At 35.9% G+C, this 26,730-nt stretch overlaps 1 protein-coding gene across 4 annotated transcripts in view; it reads right to left on the bottom strand.

The window, feature by feature from the left end:
* Ncald (neurocalcin delta) overlaps nucleotides 1-26,730 on the bottom strand; it is a 400,078-nt gene that overhangs the window by 76,597 nt on the left and 296,751 nt on the right. The window contains exon 1 of one of the 4 annotated variants that reach the window (XM_046464772.2): nucleotides 8,900-9,056. The exons of the other annotated variants lie outside the window; for them this stretch is intronic. The gene's annotated coding sequence lies outside the window, so the exon portion shown is untranslated. Of the gene's footprint in view, nucleotides 1-8,899; nucleotides 9,057-26,730 lie in introns of those variants that run through there. 4 annotated transcript variants of the gene reach the window in all.

Below are 26,730 nucleotides of genomic sequence, written 5' to 3' on the forward strand. Positions count from 1 at the left end.
TAATTGGTGAGTTGAACAATGCATTGCTGATTCAATTTCCTTCAGGCATAGGACCTCAGGGACAGTACTCATCTGCAAGCTGCTGTGGAGAGGTTACCATCAGCATCAGTGTCTAACCTTGCACTTCACCAGAATGATTAACGAACATTTTTGTCAGCTACACAGGATTTGTCCCCTGCTATGCACTGTACATATACATTATACCTACCTAACTTCTTGCATGGATCACTTACAATACTTTTCTTAAGAATGGCATGTTCTGGGCTGGGGTTGTGGCTCAGTGGTAGAGTGGTTGCCTAGCATGTATGAGGCATTGGGTTTGATTCTCAGTACCTCATATAAATAAATAAAATAAAGGTCCATCAACAACTAAAAAACACTATAAAAAAAAAAAAGAATGGCATGTTCCGGGTAAGAACATTCTTATAGTTGCTAAATATATATTGAGGGTTCAAAGACTTTAGATATAATCAAATGATATAAAGGCTTAGAACTAAAACTTCACTGAACATAATTTAGTCTTTCATTGGTGTCCTGATTCAAAGATTTTTCAGAATGGCTTGATGTCCCAGGGGTTTCATTATGAGTACTAATTATAATTACATAATCAGTATAGTATAGTTTGATAGAAAATGTTATGAATGCATGGATTATTCAGTTGATTTGGGTTTTATATGAATATGACTTTACTGAGTAATAGATTATATATTTAAAACTATGATAACACACAGCTTCACCTCTATACTCGTCTTGCTAAAGGTTAAAAAGCCACTTGTGGTATTGGGGGCAAACGGAAATTCACAGTTTTTAAATGTAAAGGGTTAGAATTTGTGCTGGGGTTGTAGCTCAGTATAGAGCACTTGCTTAGTATGCATGAGGCACTGGGTTCCATCCCCAGCATCACATAAAAAAACTAAATAAACAAAATAAAGGTGTTGTGTCCGTCTACAACTAAAAATATTAAAAAAAAAAAAAACAGAACTTGTATAAGAGCAAACTGGAGAAAAAGAAAACACTTGGCACCTATTCAGGCTTTTAGCATAACCTGTCTAAAGCAAAAGGAATAGTTTTTTTAAAAATATAATAACACTATATAACACTTACATTTTCTGACCTTTCTCTTGTTTCCTGTTGTCTATCAGATCAAATCCAACTTATACCGATAAATTCTAGATTGTTCATGGACCTACTTTATAGAATACACCTTTTTTCCCCCTTCACCCAACCATTCTCTTGATTCCAGATGGGTGGGTTTCCTATTTCTGTTACCGAAGATATTATTGATGGATTATCTTTTCACTTCTGTTGATTGTGCCAGATATTCTCCATTTTTTAAAGCCTAGAGCTCTTTTCCTCTTCAAAGTCATCTCAATGCCACATATGCTTAATCTATTAGGTGTCCAGCATGACAACCATGACACCAAGAAAGGTTTTAACCAGGATAGAAAATTCAACTCTGGCCTTTAGCTGCATAGCTGCCCAGCCTACCTAACTGGCCTATAACCTTTTCAAAGACTTTGCTGGAACATCTTGGATGTAGCAGGACATGTGCTGATTATTAAGGGTCTAGTGATTGGACCAAGTCTGCTCAGTGTCTATGGTAAGCAAATGAGGGACAGCTGAAGGCAGTTTTACCAGTCTGTGGACACAGGTGAGGGAGTTTCATAAGTGCCCAACTGCAGGATTCACTGGAGGAACTTGACAAGCATTGAATGACTAAATGAATGAACACCTTCCTAGAGGAAAGTGGGAAGATCATCAGAAAGGGGTAAAGTTTAAGCAAGCAAGAAGAGAGTTGGGGGTATAGTTTCCCTACAGCAGAAGAAACAGATGCCTCTTTGAGTGAGGACCAAGGGGCTGCATTTGTGAGGATTCTGAATGCTAGGTTTGACCAACACATGGAGCTACAGGTCAGCAGAACAGCTGCCATGGAAGCAGCTTTGTTAAGAGGAAAAAGACTTTGCAGAGTGAGCTAAATCTTCCCTGGCCAAGGGAAATTCCTTGGCTTTACTATAAACCATTAGAGCAGAAAATATGCCCAAAAGCATTGGAAATGGGCCAAAAGAGAGTGTCAAGGAGAGAGCAGGGTCTAATGACAGAACACTAGGCAGCAGATTAGACAGGGTAGGTGTGAGAGAGGAGACAAAGATGGAGAAGCCAGGGAAGCAGTGACAGGGAGAGTGGCACAAGGACTGCCATCTCTTCAGCACCTCCTGCAGAAAAAGGTCCAGTAAGCAGGAGGCCATGAGTGAGATTTCACTAGGGCGTACGGTCTAGCCTCAGTGAAGCCAAATCTTCTCCTAGAACCAGCAACTACATTTATATGTTCCAAATTTACAAATAGGATGTGTTTCCAAAGCTCATTTATAAAAATTTGGTTGGTTCTGATTTTTTTTTTTTTTAGAAATTATTTTAGATTAGGTTAGGTACTTTGGACAAAGCATAAAAACCTGTTTAATCTATATGATATTGTATACAAGCAAACTGGAGAAAAAGAAAACACTACACATATTATATTTGGTTCTAGCTACCTCCTGGGTTCCAGTTACTCTGCCTGCCTAAGAAACTACCCCAAAACTTATGAGTTTAAAACAATAATTTTCATTTTGTTTATGAATCTGTACTTTGGGGCAAGGCTCTGCAGGGGTGGTTCATCTCGGTCCACCTGGCATCAGATGGGGAAGGGTGAACCCATAGCTGGGGCTAGAATCACCTGAGTTCACTTATTCTCATGTCTGGCCGTGATGCTGAGTGTGGGCCATGGGCATGGTTGGAGCTCTTTGCTGAAACACCTATTCGTGCCACTCCGTATTGTCTGGGCTTCTTTCCAACATGGGATCCCAGCACCAATGTCATGCATGAGATAAACAAAGAATAATCCAAGAGAAAAAGAAATCGTATATTTTTTATCATCAAACCTTGGAAGCATCTACACAATTTCCACTGTACTCTATCAGTTAGACTCAACATATGCCCACTTGGGTTCAAAGGGTGGGGAGACAGACAGCAGTTCTTGATAGAGACTGGCAAGGGTCTATAAGAAAAGGTATAATTATTGCATGCTCATTTTTGAAGATTGCAATCTGCCACAGCACATAACAATATTTCTAGGGAAAGCACAATGTAGTCCAGCTTGAAAAGCAATACACCATAGTGAAGAAAGAGTCAGGACTTTGCAGCCAAATTTCTAGAGATCCATTATGTGTTCCTATGACACTGAGTGATTGGCTTAAGCTCTGTCTCTTTATTTTCTCATTTATAAAACTGGGATGGTGTGAAAAAACAGTTATTTTGAAAAGATTTGAGAAGACAATATCGCTTCCTACACATCAACTATTATAACACAAGGGACACACTTTCTTCAACCCTTTTTCGCAGCCCCTGAGGAGATGGAGTGGCAGCACTACCAGATATAGAAAATGACTGATAACAGGTCACATTATTAATTATACAACACTTGCTAAGTAAGTTACTATGCCAAGTAAGTTGACTCAAGAATTCATGAGTTAGATACTAGTATTATCCAGATAAGAAAACTCTGACTTAGGTAACTTGCCCCAAGAGTCACTAGCAAGTTGTAGAGACAGGATCTGGGTTTAGATCAGTTTAACTTGATAGAAGGAATCTTAATCCCTGGAGGACTGGGTGGATCAGAACCCTTGTCCCCAACCTGATTTGTGAATGAGTGAAAAATGAATGTTGATATTATGTCTTGGGGTCTTGAGGATATTATTAAAGCAGTGAGCCTTTTCTGACTGGGCTAAAACAGGAAAGATCAGAGATATAATTGGGCACCCATTTAAGGATTCCTTACAAAAAATAAAATGTTTTCCATTATTTGCATAAAACAGGGTATTGGTTAAAAGAAAATCATTCTGTAGGTCAGTCCCTACCGGTCTCATCTATCTCTTGGATGAGATGGCAGCCAGCCTCTGGCCCGCTGGGAGTAGGGCTGGGAGTACTGACCTGGAATCCCTGGCGCTGGTAGAAAGAGATGGCTCACAAATGAGGCCAGCTGTTCACTGGCTGAAAGGCCTCCTGTAAGGTTACACTCTGGTGTAGAATCTATGGGTTTGTTTCTCTTCTGTTTTGATGTTTTTCCTCTTAGAAAGGAATCACTTTTTGACTACAGTGGCCCAACTGGCTGTAAAGAAGGGAAGCATGGTTGCTGATGTCCACAGGTCTCTGAGCAGTGTCTTGTTCGCCACCACATCCCACGTGTCTAGTCTGATGCCTGACATATAGGTACTCAAAACTGATTGAATGCGGCAAAGAATGAATATTTCAATCAAAGCTCAAGCAAACAGAAGTCAAAGTCCATAAAGCAATCAGGATTCTCTATGCCAGTGATAGATATCACTCAAGGATCACATTGTGGAGGGACTCACAATGCCTAATATAATCCTAGACCCACTGAATACATGTTTGCAGATTGAGTGAGCCTGCTGCATCTGATCCATGATAAGACATGGGAAGGTACAGAATGGGATAACGTAGGTGGGATGGTGCTTTTATTATATCTCCAAAGATGTGGGAAATATGGTCACAAAATTGATCATGGCCTTAGTTGTATGATTCGTATAAGAGTCTGTGGGAGTCCTGCTGAGCAGACAGCCCAAGAACACAACACTGTTCTCAACATTTGCCTCTAATAAATGGGTTTAAATTCACAAAAGTAAAGAAAACACAGAATCAACATTTTAAAAAATTTATCTTTTCATAAAGGCAATATGCAGGGTTTAATTTTCCTGAATCACTGGGACAGAATTCAGAAACTGTGGACAAGGCACATACTAAGAGAGGCAACAGCTGGAATATTTTCCAGACTAGAAAGTTCTTTCCTGAAAATTAAATATAGGACTTCATTGTGATCTGATTGTATTCTATTTTATATTAACATAAACTAAAATTTAAAGTGATGCTATGTCTTTAACTAAAGGCATTTATAGCTATATATTCTAAAAAAAAAAAAAAAAAACCTAAATTTAACCACAGAGATAAAAAGAACAGACTGTTTTTAGTTTGGAGAATGTGGCTCCAGTGAATTTAAATATTTATCATATAATTTTATATCAAAGTCTTAATGAACGCTCACTTACGGCATCAATTCTGAAAACAATAAAAAATGCTATATTTTGGAATGCTATTTCTAGTTGGATTTTCATCACACGGCATCATTTAAATAAAAGCTGATTTCATGAAAAGTAATGACACATTCCTTTCTGAACTTAAAATTTCAAACATCTATGATCAAGAAGCAAAATACAGCCTGCAGTCAGATATTTTAGACTTTTTCCAAGTTTCTTTCTCACGCTGCCACAGATCCAAAGTCTCTAAAGCAGGTGTTCTGTTCTAATCCAAAGAATGAGAAATGTTGGAGAAAATCCTCTTTCGTAATTCCTCTGAGGACGTGCAAAGAAAAATTACTAAGCTTCTATTTCAAATGCAAGGAATTTGGATTGAGTTTAAGCAACAGCTTGTACAAAATGTCATAGCTCCTGTTCTCTTACGCTGAGGTGGTGGATGCTGATGTAATAGAAAGGATGGCTTTGGACCCTCTAAAAGCAGGGTGGTGACAGCAGCCAACCAACCACAAAGCTACCCAATTGCTTGGAGAGGAAAATCCAGCTACGCTTTCTGCACATCCAAAGTGAACTGGGGAATGAGCCCATCACTTACACAAGTCACACTAAACAATATTAACCTTTCCTGTATCGATCTTAAATGTCCCGTAAGTCCAAATAATGTTCTGTGTTCAGAGTACTTGAGAAGTGTCTCTATTTCCCATTTCATTTTGAATGTGTCCCATCCTGGAGCCTTCAGGCAGATAAATCTTAAGTAAGTGCAAGTAACATTAACAATTTGTCAATGCACACACACACATGTGCTTTCCATTAAGTGGAAAGTCACATATGGTCTTTAATGCTCACTTCAAATGTCATGAGCACACAAAGTCCCTTCTTCATCTACGATCTCATTTAGCATTCAGCAGGGTCGGGGATGTGGCTCAGTGGTAGAGCACTTGCCTAGCATATGCCAGGTCCTAGGATAAATATCCCCTTGTAAATAGCTATAGTCTTCTATGGCCCAAGGTTTGAATACTGAGTTTTTCTCTTAACTTCAATCTAACCAAGTAAGAGTTTCTCAGTGCAGGTAACATAAGACTGCTTATGGATCTCAAGGAGGAAAATAAAGGAAAGATACAGATTAGTAGCCATGTGAACATGTCATGCAGAATTTAGAAAATATGATGAAATTCATACATTCAGAGAAGAAAATCAGATGTAGTGAAACTGAATGTGAAAATGAGGTTATGGATATTGTCCAATGAGGTTCTGTGACCTTTTGGCATCACTAGCTAACATATCACTTAATGTAGGTGTGAACAGATTTCAAGAGGGCCCAGTGAACTTGGATGGGAAAAATATTAGATCTTTATTTTTACAACCTCAAACTGAAATTTAGTATTTCCTTCAATTAAAATGTAGGCCACACACCATGGCACCTGAGATATTTTTGCAAAAAGAAATCAAGATATTTTCACATCCTATTATAGTTGTCATAGATATACTGACTCAATTAAAAGTGTCATTTTACTCTCACCACTATGTCAAAATCATGGTGGTTAGTATATCTGCTGCTAGTTTGTATTATTTAATAATGGACTGTTAACAAAGAACATATCACAAGTTTTAAAAATTTGGTGACAATATTTTAATAAATGTGGTTTCCTTTGTAACCCTGCATGCTTTCCTTTATGTATCTAAAAACATCATTCTAAAAAGTCTGTAAGTTTCCCCAGGCTACCAAAGAGGTCCATGGCACCAAAAAGGTTAAGAATCCCTGAAACCATACACAAAGCATTTAATAATGCAACAGCCAGGTTTCTAGAGTAAATCATTCCTTGCCAGCATCTTTTGCAACTGAAACAAACTTGACCTTGAAATCAACACAATATATATTGCCATAAGAAAAGACTTACAGATTTCAGAGCATCTCTGCTTTCAGAGCATATGACATTTTCTTTCAAATTTGTCATTGACCTTTGCCATTAACACTGAATCGTTCTCTTGTATTTTATACTGCTGAAATCCAGTCTATTTTATAAGGGTGTTAAATACAATCATCTTTGCCTTTAGTTTAAAACAGAGAACCAAGGAAAAACTATCATGATACTAACATAATTTGAGTGAAATAAGTATCAAAGCATTCTCCATCAAAGACAGTGCTTCTAAATGTCAGTGCTAACTGGTCCTATTCACGATCAATTGAAATACTACTTATTAATTAACATATTGCTAGAGGTATTAAGAGTACAGACTCTGGGTTATTACAATTAAATAATGAGATGATGTCTCAGTAGATGTGCCTTGAATGTAAGCCTATTAGATTTTTGGAAAATCTTCCATGGACACTCTGATTGAAGATAGATTTATCAAATGCCAGCAAGTTAAATGAATTTCTACTCATTGAAAGCTATTGAGAAATCATTGATACAACCAAAATTATTCACTTATCACTGTAGCTAAGTACTATTCAAAATTCTCACCTATAGGAGTAAAATAAATAACTGCTAGAATTCTGAAACTAATAAGAACATAAAAAATAAAAAGAATGTATTGAATTGAGATATAATTCACATGTAATGATAATTCTCACAAAACCTTCATATAGAGAGTCATACCAGTTTTTTCTATCCCTTAAAACTCTAGCTGTTACTATATGTGGTTCTCTGAAATTTGCTTTTTTTTTCTGTTATATTTGCAAGATTCAGAAATCTAGTTATAAATTTCGGTTTCCATTACCTTCAGTACCATATGTTTTATTCAAATTATAAGCTACAAAATATTCCAAGTTGTGTGCAATAAAAGGAAACCTAAAATCACTGAAGTTGGAAATGAAATGAACTAGCAACAGTGCAAATAAAACAATTTGTAGTAGAGTGTGTTATATGGATAGAGAGATAAAAATCCTTATTAACCACAGTTACAAAATTATTCATTTGAGATCTGAAACAAATTTTCAAAATTTATTTATATTTGAGTTTAAGTTAAAGTAGACCTTGTATCAATGATACATTTAGTTTTAGGGCCATCATTTTATTCTCTAGGAAATAATTTCAATTAAAAAAAACCATAAAAACAGCTTTCATAACTCCCTAATTAAAAAAAAAAAACAACTGTCCAATGCCATTCTCTTCACAGTTGAATTTCCAGGGGAAGACACTGAAAATGTGCACTTTGCCTTAACAACCCAAAAGCAACTGCATGCACACATGTAAAGGTTCCACCCCAACTTCCTTGGCATATTTCAGATTACTTGTCTCTAAACAGGAAGCTGTTGACAGTTTTCCCTGGCATTTTCAGAATACCAAAGGCCTTATTTACAAGAAAAATCCCAACTTTCAAAGAATAATATAGTTTCCCACTATTCCCATTGTTGCTAATTATGAATGCCGCAAACGAGGTAGAAACCAAATTCCCCACTGTTGTGTGCTGATTGAGAATCGGATTGCACTTGCAAAAAGCAAAAGTTAGTTACACATTGCACAGCAATGCTGGAGTTTTTAAACCCAAAACGATACTGAAGGGAGGAGGATTCCTGGAATTCAAGAAGTGTATTTGGCTCAAACTGCAAAATCCATATCTCTACATAACGCCGTGAGCAAGTGTTGAGCAAGAAAGGCGATTATATTTTAACCGACTTCACAGAACATTAATCCAAATTTAACCAAATTCCAGAGGCTGCACGAAATTCATGACTGGAAACTGCTTCACATTCTTTGCCGGGCACAACAATAATTGCTCATGAACACAAACTTGTAAGAGGTCAAAGAGAAGGGAAAACCACAAGGAGCTATTAAAATATGGAACTGTTGTACATAAAGCAAACTCATTACCTCACACAGAAAGAAGTGCAGGATTTAACAGTCCATGCTCCACTCCACAGCTCCCGGGAAGCAACAGCCACGGCAGCCGCAGCCTCGTCCAGCATCCACCAGATTCTTACAAGCCTTTGCCTGTGCGGACTCTCAGCCACAGACTCTGCCTCTAGCTGACGTCAAAGTCCCTGTCACATGGCCAGATGAAAGCCAAGAGAGCATTGGTTGTCGTAGCAACCACAGAATGGCTCTGAAATTATTTCAATAGGTCATCTGTCACTGGTGTGTGTGTGTGTGTGTGTGTGTGTACACAGCACACAATCATCATGCACAGCTCTTGACAACCTCAGCTCCCAAAGTTGTGACTCAGAAGTGCCTGCAACTTTCCTCTTTAAGGCTTCTACGTCTTTTCTTTACAGTTACTTACAGGAAAATTCATGCTGCTCTGAAGTTCATTGGTCTCACTATCATTAGCATGAAGTTTGCATCTCTCTCTCTCTCTCTCTCTCTCTCTCTCTCTCTCTCTCTATATATATATATATATATATATGCATATATATGCACTTCTTTCTGTGTGAGGTAATGAGTTTGCTTTATGTACAATAGTTAGATATTTTTATAGCTCCTTGTGGTTTTCCCTTCTCTTTGACCTCTTACAAGTTTGTGTTCATGAGCAATTATTGTTGCGCCCTTTATATATACATCTTTCAGTTTATGAGAAATTCTGGAGATAGTTTTCTTAGCAAATTAAAGTTGGTTGTAAGCAAATGAGAAAACCAGAAACACAAAAGGAATTGGAAGAAAAGATACTTTTAAAATGATGTAAGGGCTGGGGTTGTGGCTCAGTGGTAGAACATTTGCCTAGCATGTGTGAGGCACTGGGTTTGATTCTCAGCACCGCATGTAAATGAACAAACTAAAGGTCCAAATAAAATAACACTAACTTTGTTTTAAAAATAAATAAATAAAAAATAAAATGATGTAAGAATTCACATCAATGAGACTGTGCTAGGGATGCAAAGAAAATAGTCAAATGATCCTGACGCCAAGCTGAATGTGGAAAGCAAGTAAGAGACATTCAGGATGTGTGCACTGTATATTATCTACGCAAAAATGATGACCCACAGAGGTTCAGAACAGTTCTACTTTAAAGGAACTTCTTGGTTAAGACAAAAACTTTGCTTTGGGGATATCCTGCCAGTACCAAGTTCTAAATCCTCCAATCCACACCTCTTCACTGGATCTCATTACTAAATAAATGGTCTAGTGTCCCACAAACACCAAGGTCAATAAAAACGCAGAGCAGCAGAATAAAAGGACAGTCCCACCTGTTTGCTAACTTCTGCTTCATTTCCTTCAGGATCACCTGGTTTGTTTTAACTCCGCACACATGCTTATGACCTAGTTAATGCTCCTTCTTAATTAACAGGAAGTCAATTAATCAAAATTAAATGAAACCCATAGGAAGATACTCTGAAAAAGACATTTAGAAAATGTCTACCCATTCAAAGGACAAAGGAGTTAATAAGCCGGGGCAGGGGGCGGGGGACACATGACACAGAGATTCCTTTAAAAACCCCCAAAGACACTTAAGTGCTTAGGGTTGGTTATCAGGACTTCTATTCTAGTTTCTCATATACCTTTTTTTAAAAGGAGGCGCTCTGGGGTGCTAGAAAACAAACAGAAACTAAGCTGGCTGAGCAGACTGTATTTATGTCACTCCAAAAGACTGAAATTTCTTCTGTAAAGTCAGAAATCACTTCTTGAATGATATCAAACTGCTTGACCATACAATCTTTCTATTTGTCTGCCTTTTCATCTTTCCTTTACCTTCATCCTAGCCCCAATTATGAGAAAAGAAAGATTTTTATTCAAAAAAACTGTTTTCCTAGTGCCACCAGCTGTAGCACTGCAAAAGCAAAAGCAAACGCAAACGATAAAGACCTCTCCCCCTTTAATTCTGGATAAATGACATTTGGGAACTTACCTGTTGGAAGGAAGGCAATTGAATCCAATGTCTAAGTTAGTTGAGATGTCTCAGAAGAAGCAGATTTCAGCAACAGCCATGATTCAGAAATTTGAAATTTGCTTCATTTATAGTTTTGGATTTCTATGCACATCATGATAATAGGGGATGGAAGAAGTTTGAGAAGCAGAGATTTTCAGGGCCTCAAGTTTTCTTGAGCCCGATTTATCATCTCTCTGGCTTCAAATGCATATGGCTGCCCAATCAACTCTTTTTATGCAGCTTTAGTATCCAAGAGAGTCAAAGTGCCATGCCACACTGTCCATAGGTGATGTCTTCTGAAACAAGAAGTTTTCATTTCTAAAAAATCCCTAAAATTAAGGACTTCAAATTGACTAATTTGAAAATGAGCAAAAATGAATACACTTTCATTTTGAATTTGTTTTCAAAGTGTACTTTGTTATATACTGAATTGTTAAAGTCATGAAAATTGATTTAACCAGTGAACCTGACTTCAGAATAAAAATTGGAAGCATGAAGAAGCCCTTTTGTCAATAGCATGCTTCCAACCTGCCCTCACTAACTTCCTTTTGCAAAGCATGCAGGCTTTGAGATTCTTCCTACAAATAAGGATGCTGCCAGTCACCTGCAGGACTCACACCATATGCACATCTCTTTGCAGGCCAAAATTATTTGGCCAATTAATCCAAATGCTGTTACAAGGATTATAGGAAATACATATGAGTGTTTCTCCAGTCACGGCTCATCACATCGAAGAAAACACGTATCATTTTATTTTATGAATGCCAGCTCATTTCTTAAGGTAAAAATGATTCATAAAATATAAATACCCATTCAAAAGTAGTTGTCTACTTTTTTTTTTTTTTTGGTAGCAGGGATTGAACTCAGGGGCACTTGACCACTGAGCATCATCCCCAGCCCTATTTTGTATTTCATTTAGAGACAGAGTCTCACCGAGTTGCTTAGCGCCTTACCATTGCTGAGGCTGGCTTTGAACTCGCAATCCTCCTGCCTCAGCCTCCTGAGCAGCTGGGATTACAGGCTTCTGCCACCGCGCCCGGGTCTCTATGATTCTTTTACTTACTCTAAGAATTTCAGGGCTTCTCATTATTAATGAGTCTGCCCATTTTCCCAGAAATAACTGGTAAATACCACCAAATAAGCAATCTGACTTGGATTCAAACACCTAAACTAACAGGTGGTTTGTGCCATGAGTAGACAATTTTAATCAGTCTTTTCCCAATTTTTCTAAGTAGACATGTTGCCATCTTCTCATCTTAGCATTAGTGGGAAGGCCATGGACCCAGTATTTGGAGCTACCTGGTTCAAATCACGTCTCCTTTATGGTGGGACATTGGGCAAGTTACAAATGTATTCTGAGTTGTAGAGTCTGCACCCTAAGGTTGTTATGAGGATTATAAAGTCAATGTGTAATAAAATTCTGACACCCTGCCACATTATAGTTAGCTCAATGTATATGTCATTTCTTGTTTATCTGACTCTGACATGTCTATGAAGACTTTCATGGAAAGATAAAATCTTACTCATCTCTATAACCCTTTGGTTAGCTATATAATAATGATATAATGTGTGCTCAATCAACACTGAGTGACTTGCCCATAGGGAAATAAATTCTAAACAATAGAAAGCCATGATTCCTTTTTTTCTCAACTGACAGGGAAGACAAAGGTTCTCCCAAACCCATAAAAAGGCAAAGGAAGAAAAAAATGTTGAGTTATTACAAAATCATCTAGCACTGCATGGGTATAAATACATTTACCAAGTAAATCCAACGTATCCTTGTTAAAGCACAAATATTTATGATGAGAATATGGAAGTTATATGCTGATGTATTTTATGATTATTGCTGTTGATTTTGGATAATCATTTACACTGACCAACATTAATTGAGTATTTACTATATGTAGAACTTCGTCCTAAATGCTATACATACACTAAAACATTTACTATAATAACCCTACAAGGCAGCTGCTCTTCTTTTCTACATTTCACAATTTAAGAAATTAAAACATGGAGAGATTAAGTAAATTGCCTACCTAGAACATGGCAGGGCCAGGATTTATGCCACAAATTTTTCAGAAATAAGTTATATTGGATATATTTTTTAAAAGAATTGAATTATGTCTTATGTTTATTTTATATTTAAGGGTATTTTAGTTTTAATTTCTTATGTGGGGAAAAGGGCTAAAATTTCTGCCTCTGAGAATTTTAAAGATCTTAACCTACCTTTGGTCTAAGGAGTACTAAGGCAAGGAAAACTCAAATCAGAAAGATTTTAAGCAAGGAGGTGGTCAAATTATTATCCAAATTATTGTAGTCACATACTGGCTCCTTAAGCTCATTAACAAGTTTATGGGTTTAACAAGTTTGTTAAAGTATGCCCAAACTGTTGTAGTCCTAATGGAAGCAAATATTTAGATTGCACAGGCTAGGGTGACTTCTGTTTCCCATTATGATGTACTAGCACGTATTCGAATTAACATTCTCACTGAGATAACAATAATAGTAATAACAAAGTGGTCAGACAACAAAGATAACAATAATAAAGTGGTCAGACAACCTCAAAGAATAGCAAAGACAGCAATGATTTTAAGTGCCAAGATTTCCAATAAAAGTAAAACACATTGAGTGTCTTAGTCTGTTTGGCTCCTATAACAAAATACTATTAACTGGGTGGTTTATAAACAATAGAAATCTATTTCTCGAAGTTCTGGAGCTTAAGTCTAAGACAGAGGTTCCCTCAGCTTTGTTGTCCTGTGAGGGCCTGTTTCCTGGTTTATAGATGACACCTTCTAGTCATGGTCTTACATGGTGGAAGGGACAAGGCCTCTTTTAACAGGACACTAACTCCATGGTAAAGCCTCCACTTTTATAATTTAATCTGCTAAAGGTTCCAACCTCAAAATAATACCACCTGGGGGTTCAACATATGACTCTTGAGGAAACCCAAACATTTAGTCCATATCATTGAGGTAACTCCAACATTCCCCACATTCTCCACTGCTTATCCTTAAATTATTGGATGATTTTTTTCTTTCTTGTGGTATAAGGGATTGAACCCAGGCCTCATGCACGCTAGGTAAGTGCTCTACCATTGAGCTCCTTCCCAGTCCTTCTTTTTTTTTTTTTTTCTTTTTTTGAGACAGGATCTGCCCAGGCTGATAACCTCACATTTGTGATCTTCCAACCTCAGCCTCTTGAGTAGCTAGGAGGGATTACAAGCATGTGCCACCATGTGTGGCTTAGTAGGTGATTGTTAAGTGGCATGGGGCTTCTTAGCATGCTCAGAAACTAAAGAGTCAAAAATTGGAGTATGAATCTTCAAAAGCATTCAGGACTTAAGGGATTGAAATCTTGATTGAAAAAAAAGAAAGATATCACAGAGAAGAGATTTCAGCAGTCTGCACTATTTTTCCCTTGAAGCATTTTCCAATTCCTAAATGACATAAGATTAAAAAAAAAAAAAAAGTGAAGCCAAGAGGCTAAAAACATAAAGGTAGAGATTAGCAGTTCAGCAGTACTAGGGGAAAAAACAGTATTAGGGAATTGGAGCCTGGTGAACACCTTCAGTTTTTCAGGTCTCATAACTGAAAGGTTACATGTTAAAAGTAAAGGAAGACAGGAAATAGATGAGCCCTTACAAACCAGGACCCATCTCCTAAAATCATTATGATTCCTAATTTTATCAAGGTAATTTGCACCTATTCTAATGACCTTCCAGAGAAAATAAACCCTCTATAAAGGAAGATGACACAATACAGGGCCTCAAAAATTCCTTACACACCATTTCAAAATCAATCAAAAATCACTAAGAAGATAGGTCTAACTGATCAAAATCCATGATAAAAACAATAGGGGAGAGAAATACAGACGCACTGGTTATTCATCTCCTGTAGTTACCAGACAGAGATTTTTAAAAAGTATAATTAATATGTTAAAGGAAATTAAATGACAAAGATGGAAAGTTCTACATACAAAAAATCTATAAAAAGAACATATTAAAATTAAATAACTAAAAAATACAGCTGAAAGTAAGAGCATGATAGATAGGCTTAAGAGCATACATGGAAAGAAAAATCTAGTAAAATGAAAGATAAGTAGACAATATCTAAACTGGATCATGATAAGAAACAAAGAATAGGCTGGGCTGTTGGCAGATGCCTGTAATCCCAACGGCTTGGGAGGCTGAGGCAGGAGACTCACAAGTTCAAAACCAGCCTCAGCAACTTAGCAAGGTCTTAGAAAATTTAGTGAGATCCTGTCTCAAAATAAAAAATAAAAAGGGCTAGGGTTGTGACTCAGTGGTTAAGCATCCCTGAGTTCAATCCTGGTACCAAAAAAAAAGGAAGAAAGAAAGAAAAATAAAGAAAAGAAAGTGAGACATTTTTGACATGATAAGGCCAGTAATATTTGGAAGAAGAGAGGAAAGGAGATAATGGGGCAGAAGTACTATTTCAAGAAAATTAAAAATTCTCCAAACCTTACCAAAGAAATGAAACACAGATTTAAGGAGCCCTATATGCCCCCAGAGAGGATAATTGTGCAGAAAACTCACCATGACAACCAGATAAAAACTAAAGACAAAGATGATATCTTAAAAAGAGCAAGACAAAGATCATTTAACTCTTAAGGAGAAACAAAAGATTTTCCAACAGAAACTATTAAATTCCAAAGATAAGGGAACAGTAAACTTTGAAATTACAAAATCAAATAAGTACCAATTTTGAATTCTACATGTGTTTTACATATATATGTGTGTGTATATATATTTATCTGTATATGTGTGTGTGTGTGTATATATATATATATATATATATATATATATATATATATATATATATATATATATATATAAAAGTGGAAGATCTTCTGTTCCCAAGAATACAGACTGCAAAAAAATGAACATGGCTTTAGAGAACTGTGAGACTATTAAAAAAATAAAACTTAACATTAATATCTTTGGAGTCTTAAAAGGAGAGGGGAAAAAATGGCTAATTGAAGAAATAATAACAAGCAACTCCCCAAATCTTGCAGAAGCCAAAAGATTACTGATTCAAGAAGATGGGAAACTCCAAGCAGGATCAACCCCAAGAAATCCACACCCAGATACATCCTAATGAAACTTCTGAAAAATAGAGCCAAAGAAAAAGGCTTGAAAGTAGTTTGAGAGCAATATCACTTTATCTATAGGGAAAAATGATCTGAATGACAGCAGATTTCTCATCAGAAACCAAGGAGGCCATACATCTCAGCGGCACAGTTTTCAACCGCTGAAAGAAAATAACTAAATCCAGAATCCTCAATTCAGCAAAAATATTCTTCAGGAATGAAGATGAAATCAAGATACTCTCAAGACCCCTGGGAGGTGCTGACACAGTAAAGATGAGCATCTGCTACATAAAATGAAAAATCAAGCTCAGGTGCCAAAGTGAAGAAGAAGAGAAAGACTCATTAAGCCAAGTGCAAAAAAGGCGAGAGGGCAAGATGACAAAGGCAAGAAAGCCCTATGGAGGAGCTTCAAGGATAAAGCCAGAGCTCCCACCCCTGTAGTTAAAGCCAAGCATAGGAGAGGGTCAACCTGACTCAGCCATTATCACCAGCTGAAACTCAGTGGGGATGAGCCAGAGCAGGACCAACAGAGTGTGGAAAACCCTAGCACCTCTCTCTCTCTCTCTCTCTCTCTCTCTCTCTCTCTCTCTCTCCCCCACTCCTTCTTAAAAAAAAAAAAGAGAGAGAGAGAGAGAGAAAACCCTAGCACCTCAAGTGAGAACCTGGGCCTGTTAACACCAGGGAGGCCAGAGACCTCAGGACTATCCCTGGAGTCTCCAGAGGTCTGGCTGCCGGGAGGTAGGCACAGGGGTAGAAGAGAAAGTTTGCATTAACAGTACAATTACGGTGAAAATAATCATGCATACATTGCTGGTGAGAATGTAAGGTGACACGGCCACTACAGAAAACAGTTTGGCCATTTAAAAATCCAACCTGCAATTGCCATATGAGCTGGCAGCTGCATTCCTGAGACTCATGGTTACACAAAAACCTATACCTGACTGTTTTTTTGTGATAGCCAAGAACTAGAAATGACAGGTGCTTTCAATAGGTAAAGGAGTAAACAAACTGCAGTACATCCACACCATGGACTACTACTCAATGTTAAAATGGAATGAATCAGTGATGCACACAAAAACTTGCCTGAATATCTAGAGAATTTAGCTGAGTGGAAAATCCAATCTCAAAAAGTCACATACTAGATGATTCCATTCACATGTGTATGATTTACATATGATTCCCGTGAACCCCAGGGGGTTGGCATATTGTAGCTAGTCCCCAGTGTGGCAGTGTTGGAAGGTGCTGAGCAACCTTTAAAGGGTGTGGGCTAATGGGAGGCCATTAGGTCACTGAGGGTACTGCCCTAAAAGGGACCCATGTGGTTTTCATGGGACCCTCATTATGAGAGGATTATTATGAAAAAACAGACCTATGCCCCTCTCAGTCTCTTTGGCCTTCCTTCTCAGCATGTGATCTGTCTTTCTGGCACGTTTCCACCATTGTGAAGCCATTTGTAGGAGATCCTCATTAAAATTGAGCAAATGCAGCCAGGTACAGTGACTCACACCTGTAATCCCAGTGACTGAGATGAAAGGGTCACAAGTTCAAGGCCAGTCGCAGCTATGTAGCAAAACCCTCAGCAATTTGGTGAGACCCTGTCTCAAAATAAAAAAGAAATAGGGTTGGGGAGGTAGTTCAGTTGTAAAGAGCCTCCGGGTTCAATCCCAGGTACCAAAAAACAAAACCACTACAATAACAACAACAAAACAAAACTTGAGCAAATGCTAGAACCATGCCTTTGAACTTCCAGAACTGAGCTAAATAAACTCCTCTTTTTTATATAAAGTACCCATCTATAGGTATTTTATTATAGTATTAGAAAACTGACTAATACAAGAGAAATGCAAATTAAAACTACAAGGAGATTTCATTTCACTCCAGTCAGAATGGCAGTTATCAAGAATACAAGCAAAAATAAATGTTAGTGAGGATGTAGGGGAAAAGGTACACTCATACATTTCTGGTGGGACTGCAAATTGGTGAACTACTCTGGAAATCAGTATGGAGATTCCTCAGAAAACCTGGAATGGAACCATCATTTGACCCAGTTATCCCACTCCTTGGCATATACCCAAAGCACTTAAAGTCAGCATACTGTAGTGATGCAGCCACATCAATGTTTACAGCAGCTCAATTCACAATTGCTATGCTATGGAACCAATCTAGGTGCCCTTCAACAGATAAATGGATAAAGAAAATGTTGCATATATAAATGATGAGATATTACTCAACCATAAAGAAGAATGAAATTATGGCATTTGCTGGTAAATGGATGGAACTGGAGACTGTAATGCTAAGTGAAATGAACCAATCCCCCCAAACCAAAGGCCAAATGCTCTCTCTGATATGTGGATGCTAACACACAATAAGTGGAGGGGAATAAGTTCATTGGGAATGAAGGGAAGGAAAGGGAAATGGGAATAGGAAAGACAATAGAATGAATTGGACATAACTTTCCAGGGTCATATATGAATACATGACCAGTGAAACTCCACATCATGAACAACCAGAAGAATGGGAAGTTGTACTCGATGTATGTATACTATGTCAAAATACACTCTACTGTCAAGTATATCAAAAAACAATAAATAAAAAGTAAAATGTACTAATACATATAACTTTATCATATGACAAAATGACGAAAGTGAAAAACAGATTGGTGGTCGCCAGGGATTAAGGAGGGGATAGGAAAGGGGAAAAAACAATCCCTTTGGTCATAAAAGACCAATAAGAAGATTCTCATGGTGCTGGAAATATTCTGTATCTTGACTGACTCAACATCAGTGTCCTGGTTGTAATATTGAACTACAGTTCTGCAAGATATTATCTTTGGGGAAAGTAGATAAAGGGCAATGAGTTTTCTCAGTACTATTATTATTTTTTTACAATTGCATGTGCATCTATACTTATTTCAAGATAAAAATTTAATTAGAATTTTTTAAAAAATGAAGGTGTCAGATATTTTCTGTCAAAGTCGGAAAGAATTAATTTCTGCAGAATTACACTAAATTTCTAAATTTCTTCTCTTTCCACAGAACAAAATGATCCCAGATGAAAACATCTAGAAAGGCAAAATGGTATAGAGATAAATATAAATGAATACCAATTCTATAAAATAAGAGTATCTGTGAATTATAAAATAAATATAGGTTTAAAATATAGCACATGTTAACACAAAAAAAGAGGATGAATATAATTAAAGTGTTGTAAGATTCTTGGAAAAGTACTAACTAATAATAGCCTCTAATAAGCTAAGAGTACACAAAGTAATTCTTGCAGTATGCTCTGAAAGAAAATATATAGCAAATAAGATAAAAGAAGAGGAAAATAATTTTTAAATACTTGAATTCCAAAAGAAATAAGGGATGAAAAAGATATATGACAGAATAAACAGAAAATAATTGTAATATTAAAGATCTAATATTGAACATATTAATGATTACCATAATATACAAATAAACTGAGTAAATATTCCAGTTAAAATGCAATGAACATCAGACTATAATAATATGTTCCAACTCTTTACTTCATACAGGGACAAACTTTGAAAACCAGAGGACAGAAAGGCTAAAAGCAAACTATAAACTCTATCAAACAAAAGCTGGCGTTGTGATGCTACTAACAAGAAATGGTACTTGATAAACTATAAGCAAGAAACACTACAAGAAATATAAATAACACTTCATAATTCAACTTCCTAAATACATGCACTTAATACAAATTACATCAAATGGATAGAAAAAAGTCATAGCATTGATTTAATTTAAATGATTTAATGATCATTTATCATTAACTTATAAAACAGACAAAAAAGTTGAGATACAGATTGTAATGACAAAATAAATAAACCTGACCCAATAAATGAAGAATGATGAGTTCAACAAGTGAAAAATAAACATTATTTTTTCAAATGTATTTACCAAAATTGAGTACTTTCTGGGCCATAAGGAAGGCTTCAACACATTATAAATTATTCAAATCTTTATAAACAGTGGAGTAAAGCTAGGAATCAATATTTGAAAAAGACAAATAGAAAACTCTCAATGGAAACTAAGTAATGCACTTCTCAATGATTTAGAAAGATTTACATCATGATTATTCAAAATATCTTGAATTCAGCAATAAAAATATGTCATAACTTACATGCAGCTAAAATAGTTTAATGAAAATGTATATTTTTTAAAAAATGAGTTTCTACTTGTGTAATGACACAATGAGAAGCCCCATGGACCAGTCTCATAGTGATACAAATATAACTGGTAAAAGTTATTTTTAAACATAACACAAAAGTTCCTGAAAATCATCCTAAGGGCATATTGATAATGAAGAAATATTTGTTCAAGAAAATACACTAAAACTTAAAAAAATATATGGCGATTCTGCAGCACTTGAATCATGATTCCCTCTTCCTGAGCCCTCATTTCAGGGTTATAGGAGTATGATAAGGTAGGCCTGTAAGTTTGGACTCCTTCCCCCCTCACTTCTCAATCAAGAGATATGGTATCTCACTAGGAAAAGCAGACTTCCAGCATTTCTCCAGCTCTGAGGTTAAATTCCTGGTGAGTTCAGCCAAGAGGTTGGCTTTCCCTCATTCATAAGACAGAAGTTGTACTCAGGGCACAGCAGTCCTAAAATACTGGGGTCTCAATTTCCTAAAAACAGCTTTATGGGCCAGATGAGGCAATATGAGAAGGCCACTATCTAGTGCCTAGAGCAGCTAGGCAGAAATTTCCTGGAGGGAGAGACAGTCCATAAGAAAAAGAACTCTGAAGATCTCCCAAAAGGAGCTGACTTTATTTGAAACAGAGTATGGGGAAGTTCAGAATTAAGAGTGTTCCAGCAAAGGAAACAGTTATAAGGGTGAAGAGAAAACCTACAGAAAGGAAGAAAATCTTGGCCAGCTAATCCTCTGGTAGGGGATTAATATTCAGAATATATGAAGAACTCAAAAAACTTAACCCAATCAATAAATGGGCAAAAAACTAAAAAGAAACTTCACAAAAGAAGAAACACAAATGGCCAACAAATATATGAAAAAATGCTCAACATCCCTAGCAGTCAGGGAAATGAAAATCAGAACCACACTAAGATTTTATCTTGTTCCAGTCAGAATGACAATGATCAAGAATACAAAAAATAATAAATACTGGTGAGTTTGTGGGGGGAAATGTATATTTATACAATATTGGTGGGACTGAAGACTAGTATACACACTCTGGAAAGCAGTATGGAGATTCCTCCCAAAACTAGTGCTGAAACCACCATATGATCCAGCTATTCCACTCCTTGTTTATTTTCCCAACAGGTCTAAAATCAGCATACTACAGAGACATACCCATATCAAAGTTTACAGCAGCACAATTCACAATGGCTAAATTATGGAATCAATCCAGATGCCTGTCAATAGATTGCTTTTTGTTTCATATATTAAACAAAAGAAATATATATATATACACACACACATATATAATGATTATATAATTACAATATATATTATATATTGTAATTATATAATTATAATATAGATTATAATTATATTTTATAATATATAACTATAATATGTATTATAAATGTATTTTATAACATAATTATAATATATAATTATATATTTTATAATATATAGTTATATATTTTATAATATATTTATAATTATAAATAATTAAATTTTAAATAATTAAAAATAATTATAATTATATTTTATAATATATAATTATAATATATATTATAATAATATATTATAATTATATATATGAATATATAATAAATATATAAACAATATATATAAAACAATTTCTTTTGTTTATATATAAAAACAATTCCTAATCTATTATGTATATATATAACTATGTAACAATTTCTTAATCCATTTATACATATGTGTGTGTGTGTATATATATATATATATATATATATATATATATATATATATATATATTAGCCATAAAAAGAATGAAAGTATGGCATTTGCTGGTAAATGGTAAATGGATGTAAATGGAAAAATAATGCTAATAGAAATAAGCCAAAATCAGACACTCAAAGGTCAAATGTTCTCTCTCATATGTAGATGCTAAAGTAAAATGAAGGAAAGGAAGGATAGGCTAATATAAGAACCAATTTAATATAAATTAAAAGACAAGGGAAAAGAAGTCAAATAGAATAGAGGAAGGAGAAGGGAGGGAGGGTGGGAGTGAAAAGGATGGGAACAGGGAGAAGGTGGGGATCATCAGCTAAAATCGATTTTAATGCATATATGAGTTTGTTGGAATGAACCCTAGTATTATGTACAACTATAGAGTTCTAATAGGGAGGGAGGGAGGGAGGGAGAGAGAGAGAGAGAAAGACAGAGAGAGAGAGAAGAAAAAAGAGAGAAAAAAGAATTAAAGGTGCTCTTGAAAACAAAGGAGATTTTAGATTTTGGTGGTAAACAATTGAGAAGAAGCTGATACCTATATGAAAGCAAAAGCTAACCTGTAGACCAGTTAATTCATCAGAGAGAACCCGGGAAAGAGACAGCAAAAGAAGCTTCCTGGAATTAGAACAGAATTCAAACTGCTTACCTCCAAAACTGCACTTGGTGAATTTAACTGGATCACATTGTGAAGTAATTGATATCCCGGGGCATTATAAGAAATACTACAGCAATCAGCCAAAACTTAAGAGCCTAACAGCTAGGTGTGATACCAAATAAGGCAGATAGCATTAAAGATCAGGGAAAGAAGCAAAGACAGCCCTGCTGTAATTGGTCACTCCAGTGATTGTATGTCCAAAGCTGTGCCCTCTGAAAATAAATAGATCTCACTAAAACAGTCTAGCCAACTCACTAAACAAATAAACAAGCAAACAACAACACAAACAAGTCCAGAGAAGGAGAGGAGTAGAATTGGTATCCAAAATTGCTACACTGTATTACCTTAAGGGTCTAGTTTTTAACAAAAAGCTATGAGATATGCAAAGAAAAAGGGGAGTTCAATGCGTATATGGGTGAGGAGAGTAGCCAAAGAACCTACCTCTAAGAAGACCCAGATGTGTTATTACAAGTATTATAAACATGCTCAGAGAACTAAAGAAAACCATGCTTTTTGAAGTAAAAGAAGCGACTAACTCATCAAACAGAAAGATATCCATAGAGAGAAACTATATAAAAAAACTAAATGAAAATTCTGATATTTCCAGAATTTCTTAAACTAAAATGTCTTTTAGGAAATCAACAGTAGATTTAAACTGGCAGAATAAAGAATTAGTAAAACTGAAGGTAGAGATAATGCAATCCAAAGAACAGAAAGAAAAAGAATGAAGGAAAACGAATATTGTCAGAGAATTGTAGTATAATAAATAATAAACATATGCACTTATGCACAAACTTCCCATGTTTAAAGGAAGACATTAATCTATAAACCCAAGAAGCTTAATGAAGTCCAAATAGAATAAAAATAAAAAGAACTATACCAGACACATCATAATAAAAATGCTGAATGTCAAAGATTAAAAAAAAAATTGACAACTGCCCTTTTAGCAGAAAAATGAAGGCCAGAAGGCAGTGGGATGGCATATTCAAAGTGCTGAAAGAACCCTGTCAACACTGTCAATCTTATCTGCAGCAAGATTCTTTAAAAAATGAAGCCAAAATAGAGCTATCCTTAGATAAACTAAACCAGGGAGAATACATTGATAGAAGACTTATCTCACAAGAAATACTCATGGAGAGTTATTCATGATGAAAGTAAGTTAACTCAATTTCACAAAGTCATTATTTGAATTACTTTTTAAAAATCAACAAAAATAATTATAAAAGATATCATAAGTTCTTATTTTTCTCCCTTATCAAAAAAGAAATTGTACTAAACAATATGTCTATAATTGTAGTACTGAGGTTATAACCATTAGAATTGTAAAATAATCAACAACAGCACAAAGAAAAGGGTGAGAACAAAGCCATATTAAATAGGAAAATGATTTCATATAATAATTTGAATCCATAAAGACAAACAAAACACTAGAAATGGTGCAGAAGTTGAGAGATAGAGAGATTAAATTATTTTCCAAAGTCACAGAGTCTAAGAATTTTTACTCTGCACCTGTTAACAGGTTTGGTTATTCAGTTTTACAACCCATTAGAAATAGTAAAGTAGAATAAAGACCAGGTGCTCATGAAAGTAAAATGGAGATTTAAAGAGCATGTACTAACTATAAAGAGCAGATACAAAAATCTCTCATCATGCTCTCCAAACCTGTTATGAATCATTAGGGCACAGTCACTGAAACACTGGTAAGAATTGCACCCCTATATTGTGCCTCATGGTTTTTAGCATTTTCATAATTCTATTCCATTTGACTCTGAATTAATAAAAGTATTTAATTTCTAAAAAGGCTGATAATCCACTACTTAAGTTTGCATTTCAGTTGGGAAAGAAAAGCATAGGGAACTCAAATAGAATTTTTAAAAGAAAATTATAAAAGATGAAGAAGTTGATTAAATGGAAAACAATGTGCAATAGAGAAAATGAAAAAGCCAGAAGTTGTTTTTTGAGTTAAATTAATAGGATGAATATGTCCCTAGAAGAGTGATCAAGACAAAAAGGGAAAGAATTCCCAAATTATCAATATTTGTAATAAAAAGAGGGGCATCATTACAGATCCTACAGATGTGAAAAAAAATGATGGATTTTACAGGCTCTTAGAAGGAAACTTAGTGGTCCCCCTGTCCCATCTTCCCCCCAGTAGACAAATCTGCTCTACACTATCCCAGAGAAGGAGTAAGCACCTACTGCTTGAATGCCTCCAGAAATGGTGAGCTCTCCACTGTTAAATGTCAGGTCACCCAGTTGTGAAACTGTTCTGTTATAAAATCCTTGCTTATGATGACCTAAATGTCCCCTCCCTAAAACTTTCATTTCAGATTGATTTTGAAGCCTCTTATCTTTTTCAGGGATCTGATAAAGCAGCTACTATGTCTATGGCTGAAGTTACTAATTTTCACCCCAAATCCATTTTATCTTTCTTCCACGGAAGTAGAATCTTGGAAATGTTTGCAAAATAAAGACATTTTCAGCTTCCCTTTTGTTTCTAAGGCTTTGTGATTAAGGACAGTCCAATGGGACATAATAAAATGCCATGTGGTAGCTTCCAGAACCTTTCTTAAAATGAGCAAAAAAAATGTGCCTGAGCCCTTTGTCTTTTCCCTTCTTCATTCTTCTTACCATTCTACTGTTTGGAAGCATGGAAGTAATGGCCACAACTGTGGACCATGAAGTAGACTATACACCTAGAGATGGAAGTCATTGCAGAAGCCTGGGTTACTGAAGACTTCATGGGAAGAAGCTACTATTCATGCCTATGTTGCTTCTCTCTGGACTTGAGAGGGAGGGAGGGAGGGAGGGAGGGAGGGAGAGAGAGAGAGAGAGAGAGAGAGAGAGAGAGAGAGATCTATTTTATTTAAGCATGTCAAGCCTACTCCTAGCTGGTAGAGGACCATCATCACAATTATTAGGAATTTTGAGCAGGTGAAATGCTACATGTTACCTATGGAATTTCATGAAATTTCCAGGAATCTCTAAAGAAGAAAATAGGATGGAATATATTCAAAAGACACAGTATAAGAGATACTAGAAAAGAGCTTTTCATTCCTCTAAGAAATCAAATTGGTAACCTTTAATTAATACTTGGTAGTATTCATTCAAAGACTCCTTAAAGTCTTCCTGGACACTGAGGAGTCCTGTGGATAGATGATAAAGAAAAAGAAAAAGAAACCAAAATCCCTTAAGGAATAAAAAGAGCCTCTCCTGTCACTGTGCCTGCCTTTTCACAGATTGAGAGGAATAAATTCTTCTCTGAGAGAAAGAGAATTCTTCACATGGAACTAAGAATTTTGTTTTGCACAGAAAAGGTCTACAAATCACCTCTCTATATTTAGTTTCCCATATAAAAGGAAAGATGCAAAATATCATTGTCCTATTAATAACATCTTGTACAATTAGAGAAATGCTCTAATAGGATTTTTTTTTTTTTTTTTGGAGTAGGGGAGTGTACCAAGGATTGAACCTAGAGGCACTTAACCAATGAGCCACATCCCCAGCCCTTTTATTTTTAATTTTTAAATTTTGAGCCAGGGTCTTACTAAGTCTTTAGGATCTTGCTAAGTTGCTGAGATTGGCATGTGCCACCACACCTGATTTTGTTTTGTTTTTAAAGATTATTTTAAGATCAGTATTCTCTCTTTGCTGTCAGACTGATACTGTTGCACATCTATGAATCTCACTTTCAAAAATCATTGAAGAATTCTATGCCTATTTCCAGAGGGTAGGGAAGTTGATCTGAGAGAATAAGAATCTAGATATTTTTCATGCAATGCTGGTGCTGAAAATGCAACTCCTGTGAACACGGAGAAGCAATTCTGAACTTGATCTTTAGTCCAAAGTCAATATTTTATTGAGTTTTTGTGCAAAATGTTGGCATCGAGGACTTGCTATGCTATAATGGAAGGAGTATGAACTTTGGAGTCGAGAACACTCAGATTTAAATGTGGCCTCCCCATACAGAACATTTCATCTCGACACCTTTGGGTAATTTACTTTACTCTCTGATCCTTGATTTTAGTGTCTATAAAATGTAAATGCTAATGACAAAACAGGGAGATTATGAGGAGACATGCTCAAGACATTATATTCAGTACAGATAGAGGGACAGAACTAATCTCCACAACTACGAATAATTTTTAAATGTCCTAATTAGGGCC

The sequence above is a fragment of the Marmota monax genome, unplaced genomic scaffold, assembly GCF_021218885.2.
Source record: "Marmota monax isolate L192 unplaced genomic scaffold, Marmota_monax_Labrador192_F-V1.1 WCK01_AAM20220418_F8-fsc00003, whole genome shotgun sequence".
NCBI lineage: Eukaryota > Metazoa > Chordata > Mammalia > Rodentia > Sciuridae > Marmota > Marmota monax.